Here is a 6,766-nt window from a genome sequence, read left to right on the forward strand (position 1 = left end):
TCATATCACAAAGGGCACTTATATATATGAACATTTTTTTCTTAACTTAATGGTAACCACCCATGAAAAAGGAACTACTGAAACACACAGCTTAAAAAAGAAGAAACAAGCAAAAAAAGTATGGAATACCTCTAAACAAAAACTGAAAGAAACAAAAAGAAGAACCAAATAAGACACAGAGCTACCAGAAAACAAAATATAAAATGGCTATAGGAAATACTTAGGTGCCAATAATTACTCTAACTGTAATTGGACTGAACTAACCAATAAAGAGGCACAGAGTAGCAGCTTGGATCAAAAAGAAAAACCCAAACATACACTGCCTTCAAGAGACACATCTAAACTGCAAGGACAAAAGTAAATTCAAAGTGAAAGGTTGGAAAACGATTCTCCAAGCAAATAATATCCAAAGAAAAGCATGTGTAGCCATATTCATATCTGACAACGTTGACTTTAGAACAACAAAGGTAATGAGAGACAAAGATGGACATTTTATAATTATAAAGGGGACATTGTATCAAAAAGACATAACACTTTTTTCTTTTCTTGTATTTTTCTGAAGTGAGAAGCCAGAGGCAGAGAGACAGAATCCCACATGCACCCGACTGAGATCCATCTGGCATGCCCACCAGGAGGTGATGCTTTGCCCATCTGGGGTGTCGCTCCATTGCAACCAGAGCCATTCTAGCACCTGAGGTGGAGGCCATGGAGCCATTCTCAGTGCCCAGGCCAACTTTTGCTCGAATGGAGCCTTGGCTACAGGAGGGGAAGAGAAAGACAGAGAGAAAGAAGAGAAGGAGGGGTTGAGAAGCAGATGGCTGCTTCTCCTGCGTGATCTGGCTGGAAATTGAAACCCGGACTTCCACATGCCAGGCCAACGCTCTACCACTGAGCCAACCAGCCAGGGCCAAGACATAACATTTCTTAATATATATGCACCAAATCAGGGAGCATCAAAGTATATATGACATCTACTAACTGCTCTAAACATAGAAGCAGACAAAAACATGATCATACCTGGTGATTTCAACACACCATTGACGAATTTAGATAGATCATCCAAACAGAACATCAATAAAGAAATACCAGCCTTAAATGACACTCTGACCAAATGGACATAATAAACATTTATAAGACATTTTATCCCAAAATGTCAGATAATACATTCTTCTCCAGTGTGCATGGAACATTCTCAAGGATAGACCATATGTTGGGCCACAAAACTAACAGTAACAAATTCAGGAAGATTGAATTTACAGTATACTAAGCATATTTTCTGATCATAAGCCTTTGAAATTAGAATTCAACTGTGAAAAAGGAAGTAAAGAAACCCATAAAAACATGGAAATTAAACAACAGGCTTCTAAAAAATTACTGGGTCAAAGAAGAAATAAAAGGAGAGATCAAAAGAGATATACAGACAAATGAAAATAACAACATGACATATCAAAATTTCTGGGATGAAGAGAAAGCAGTAATAAAAGGGAAGTTTCTATTATTACAGGTTTATGTCAAGAAACAAGAGAGATCCCAAGTAAACAACCTAACATCACACCTTAAGGAACTAGAAAAAGAAGAACAATAGCAACCCAAAGTTAGTAGAAGAATGGAAATAGTAAAAATTAGAGCAGAAATAAATGAAATAGAGAACAAAATAACTATAGAAAAAATTAATACAACAAAGAGCTGATTCTTTAAAATATCAATAAAATCAACAAACCACTGGCCAAATTTACTAAGGAAAAAAAAAAGGAAGGACTCAGATAAACAAAATCCAAAATGAAAGAGGAGAAATTACCACAGACATCATTGATATAAAAAGGAAATAGTAGAATATTATGAAAGATTATATGCCACCAAATTCAACAACCTGGAGGAAATGGGTACATTCCTAGAATTATACAATCTTCCTAGACTGAGCCACAAAGAAGTAGAAAACCTAAATGGACCCATAAGTAGGGAGGAAATAGAAACAACTATCAAAAACCTCCCAAAAAACAAAAGTCTGGGACCAGATGGTTATACTAGTGAACTCTACCAAACATTCAAAGAAGATTTGTACCTATCCTTCTCAAAGTTTTCCAAAAAATAGAAGAAGCAATACTCCCCAACACGACCCTCATACCAAAACCTGGAAAGGACAACACACAAAAAGAATACTATAGACCAATATTTCTAATGAATACAGATGCAAAAATCCTAAACAAAATATTAGCATTTCGAATATAACAACATATTAAAAAAAACATACATCCTGATCAAGTGGGATTCATTCCAGGAGAACAAGGATGGTTCAACATATGGAAATTGATCAATGTAATACACCACTCAACAAAATAAAGAAAAAACCACAAGATCCTATCAATAGATGCAGAGAAGGCATTTGATAAGATACAACATCCTTCTGTGTTTAAAACACTCAATAAAATTGGGATAGAAGAAAATTACTTCAACATAATAAAGGCCATATATGATAAACCATCAGTTAATATCATACTAAATGGTGAAAAAATAAAGGCTTTTCCTCTAAAATCATGAATGATACAAGGCTGCACACTGTCTCCACTCTTATTCAACATAGTTCTGAAACTTTTATCCAGAACAATTAGGCAAGAGAAAGAAATAAAAGGCATCCATATCATGAAAGATGAAGTAAAGGTATCACTTTTTGGTATCCTGTATGGAGAAAAACCCAAAGACTTCACCAAAAAACGATTAGAAACAGAAAACCAATACAGTACAGTCACAGGATACAAAATCATATATAAAAATCAACTGCTTTTCTATATGCCAAGTATAAAACTTTGGAAAATGAACTAAAAAACCCCAACACCAATTCCTTTTATAATTACAACAACAACAAAATAAAGTACCTAGGAATAAACCTAACAAAGGATATGAAGGACGTGTTTACTGAAAACTACAAAACATTATTGAAAGATATTGAAAAAGACACAATGAAATAGAAAAATATTCCATGTTCATGGACTGGAAGAATCAACATAGCTAAAATAGCCATGTTACACAAAGCAATATACAAATTTAATGCAATCCCATCAAAAACCCAATATTATTTTTTAAAGAAATAGAACAAAAAATTACCAGGTTTGTATGGAACCATAAAGAAACCTGAATCGCTAAAGCAATCCTGAGGAACAAGAATGAAGCTAAAGGTATCATACTATCTGACTTCAAATTATACAATAGAGCCATGATAATCAAAACAGCTTGGTATTGGCAGAAAAACAGACATACAGACCAATGAAACAGAACCTAGAGCTCAGAAGTAAAACTACATACATATGGACAAATCATCTTTGACAAAGGAGCCAAAAACACACAATGGAGAAAAGAAAGCCTCTTCAATAAATGGTGTTGGGAACATTGAAAAACCACATGCAAAAGAATGAATGTGGACTATATATAGTTTGTCCTTTGCACAAATGTTAATTGAAAATGGATGAAAGACCTGAATATAAGATCTGAAATAATAAATTATATAGAAGAAAACAGCTACTAAATTCATGGACCTTGGCCGTAGAGAACAATTTATGAATTTGACCCCAAAGGCAAGGGAAGTAAAGGCAAAAATATACGAATGGGATTATATCAAACTAAAAAGCTTCTGCATAGCAAAAGAAACTGACAACAAAACAAATAGGCAGTCCACACAATGGGAGATGATATTTGCAAACAATAGCTCTGATAAGGTGTTAATATCCAAAATATATAAAGACCTACCAAAGCTCAGCATCAAACAAGCAAAAAATCCGATTAAAAAATGAGGAGAGAACCTGAACAGAGGCTTCTCACAAGAGGACATACAAATGGCCAACAGGTATATGAAAAGATGCTCATCTTCACTAGCTGGTTGAGAAATGCAAATCAAAACTACCATGAGATACTATCTCACACCTGTTAGATTGGCTATTATCATCAACAAGATGGGTAATAGCAAGTGTTGGAGAAGCTGTGGGGAAAAAGGAACCCTAATTCACTGCTGGTGGGAATGCAAATCAGCACAACCATTATGGAAAAAATATGATAGTTCCTCAAAAAATTAAGAATAGAATTATCATATGACCCAGAAATCCCTCTACTGGGTATCTACCCCCAAAACTCAAAAACATTGATACATAAAGACACATGCACCACCATGCTTAACACAGCATTATTCACGGTGGCAAAGACATGGAAACAATCAAAGCATCCCTCAATAGAGAATTGGATAAAGAAGATGTTGTACATGTATACAGTGGAATACTATTCAGCCATTACAAATGATGACATAGTGACTATTACGACAACATGGATGGACCTTGAGAACATTATACTGAGTGAAATAAGTAAATCAGAAAAAGCTAAGAACTGTGTGATTTCACACATAGGTAGTATATAAAACTGAGATTCATGGACATAGATAAAAGTGAAGTTGTTACTATGAGGAGGGGGACGTGGGGAAGGGGTTGGGGGGAAGTGTGTAAAGAGAGACAAATATATCGACCTGGAAATGCTGAGGTCGCCGGTTCGAAACCCTGCTTGCCTGGTCAAGGCACATATGGGAGTTGATGCTTCCAGCTCCTCCCCCCTTCTCTCTCTCTGTCTCTCCTCTCTCTCTCTCTGTCTGTCTCTCCCTCTCCTCTGTAAAATGAATAAATAAATAAAAATTAAAAAAAAAAGAGAGACAAATATAAGGTGACAGAAAATTATTTGACTTTGGGTGATGGGTATACAACATAATCAACAGTTCAAATGCTATAGAAATGTTCACCTGAAACCTATGTACTCTTATTGATGAATGTCACCCTGTTAAATTTAATTTTCTAAATAAAATTTTAGATAAAATGAAGAACACCAAATACTTTATAAATCACAGTATTGTAGACAACAACAAACTTTTAAAGAAAATTGTATTGGCAATTAATACAAAGGATTTCAAGATGATGGTGGAGTAGGTGGAAGTTACACTCACCTCTTCCCAGGACTATATCGGAATAGTGGCTGAAGTACAGAAATATCAACCTGAATAACTATCTGAAGACTAGCTGAACAGAAATCCCATAACTAAGGATTTATAGAGAATTATCTCCTATAGAGACATGTAGGAAGGGCAGAGGTGTAAAAGGGGCTGATCCCATTGTGGTGGGAAGGAATCCAGGGTGATATCACAGCTGAGGTGGTTCCACTCCCATCCCACACCCTCCCCAAGAGTGAGGGGCCTTAGCCCAAAGTCCAGCTCTCTAACCCAGAGCATTAGAGCTGGGAAGAGGAGCCCACATAATATCTGGCTGTGAAAATCAGTGGGGATTCTGCTCACCCAGGTGAGAAGGGGGATGGTTTTCCTGCAGGGTCAGGGCACAGAATCTCAGTCACAGCACTCACCTTGGGTTTTAGCAGAGGGATGGTGGATGGGAATAGACTGGACTGGAGTTGTTGTTGGCAGCAATAACGAAAATGGCACCAAGTCTTAGACTAGTGGAGGCACACTCGACCTTGGTTCAGCAACCTTGGTACTTGGGTTCTGCCTAGGAAAGAATTAAGAGCCAATACTCAAACTATAAAAGAAAATTTACTTATAAAGTCACAGAGGTAGAAGAAATGAGATCAGGAAACAAGTTACAGAGGCTGAAGAAGGGACCCTTGGAGAGAGTGAGCAGGGTCTTCTGTTCTAAGGGCTTTTAAGGATTGCGATTTTAGGGGAGGATCTCAGCTGAATACTCATCAGCTCTCGGGGTGTGGCCTTAGGGTCATGGTCTCCACTGATTGGTCAGTGCCAGGACAGGGGGTCATTAGTGAATGCAACTGGTCCTGAGGTCAGCTGTGGTGTCTCTTTTCTGATTTTGCTGCTTTTCTGGACCTGGAGCTGAAACAGAACTGAGGCCAAGATGTATCTGATGCAGGTCAAAACCTCATTGTCCTGGGGGCTTAATGCTTAAGGAATATTCTCTGGCCCCCTTATTTGTTTCCCCCTCTAAGAGGGTCTAACTTGTCTGACTAGCAACATGCTATGGAGGAAGGTCATCCTAGCAGTGAGGTTCTTGTTTTCCCAGTTGAGCCCATTGCTAGGCACCTGAGGCTTTCCACCCTAGTGACCTTCTATACCTGGCCTATCATCCTTGCACTGATTATGTCTATTGAAATGCCGACCCCAGAGTCATAAAGGGAGAAATTGAGTGTCATGGCTGTGGGGAGATGGCTGGATGACAGCAGCAAGTGTCCCTGTACTAGGTCCTCTCCCACACCACCCACAGATGCCATATTTCCTGGGTCAAGCATCCCTGTCCATACAACATCAATCTAGAAAGTGGTACTAACCCCTCCCTGCCAATACCTAGAGGCCTTGCCCTGCAGGGAAAGCTATTGGTGGAGAGGTTTCTGTTGGACTTCAACACAGGCCTGAAGTGTGGCGAGGAGAGCTCGAGGTTTGGCAGGTTTGAACAGTGCCAGAATTTATATATTCAATGCAAATACCAATGGTGCATTTCACAGAACTAGATCAAATAATTTAAAGATTTAAATGGAAACACAAAAGACCCCAAATAGTGACAGCAATATTGAAAAAGAAAAACAAAGTGGGAAGTAACACATTACCTGGTAACATACTATACTATAAGGTTAATAGTAACCAAAACAGCACGATAGTGGCATAAAGACAGACACATGGATTAATGGAACCAAGTAGAGAGCCCAGAAGTAAGTCTACACAGTTATTTAATCTGTGACAAAGGAGGCAAGAATACAGTGGGGTAAAGACAGTCTTTTCAAT

Source organism: Saccopteryx bilineata, chromosome 5 (assembly GCF_036850765.1).
Source record: "Saccopteryx bilineata isolate mSacBil1 chromosome 5, mSacBil1_pri_phased_curated, whole genome shotgun sequence".
Classification (NCBI taxonomy): domain Eukaryota; kingdom Metazoa; phylum Chordata; class Mammalia; order Chiroptera; family Emballonuridae; genus Saccopteryx; species Saccopteryx bilineata.